This window comes from Crocuta crocuta, unplaced genomic scaffold (genome assembly GCF_008692635.1).
Source record: "Crocuta crocuta isolate KB4526 unplaced genomic scaffold, BGI_CrCroc_1.0 scaffold675, whole genome shotgun sequence".
Classification (NCBI taxonomy): Eukaryota; Metazoa; Chordata; class Mammalia; order Carnivora; family Hyaenidae; genus Crocuta; species Crocuta crocuta.
In genome coordinates, this window is record NW_027528796.1 from 467797 (window position 1) to 468255 (window position 459).

Here is a 459-nt window from a genome sequence, read left to right on the forward strand (position 1 = left end):
GGGGGAGGGGCTCTTGGGGGGGAGTTACCTTTCCGTGCAGGTGTGCGTGGCTCCTTCTACGAGTCAAGCGCCAAGTTGAACGTGGTTCCCTCCGAAGAGGGCGGAGGAAAGGGGGCTTTCTCTGTGCGCTTGTTCCATTTAGTTCTGTCAGGGCTTCTGGTATGAACATCGCCTTTAGTCTTCTTTTTTTGTGACTTTTTTTCCTTGGTGGAATTCTATTCCCTCGACATTTTAATATGATTTTCACGTAAACATCACATTTAAACATTACAGGTGTTTCTTCTGCCCCTTCTGGGATAACCTCTCTTTTCCCCAAGTTCTGCACCAGTGAGAGCCGTCGCCTGTCTGTCTCCTCGCACCCTGCAGGCTCGTGGGGCGGTGGCCCGGAGAAGTGGACGCCCGAGCCGTGCGGGCGCGGCGCTCGGGGGGCCTCCAGGCAGGGGGGGGGGCGGCAGGTGC

General features: G+C 56.6%; 1 protein-coding gene across 1 annotated transcript in view; it reads left to right on the forward strand.

The window, feature by feature from the left end:
- Positions 1-398, forward strand: part of CUNH21orf58 (chromosome unknown C21orf58 homolog) — a 20714-nt gene extending 20316 nt beyond the window's left edge. Inside the window, exon 11 of the mRNA XM_077755356.1 lies at positions 274-398. The gene's annotated coding sequence lies outside the window, so the exon portion shown is untranslated. The remainder of the gene's footprint in view (positions 1-273) is intronic.
- The last annotated feature ends 61 nt before the right edge of the window (positions 399-459 follow it).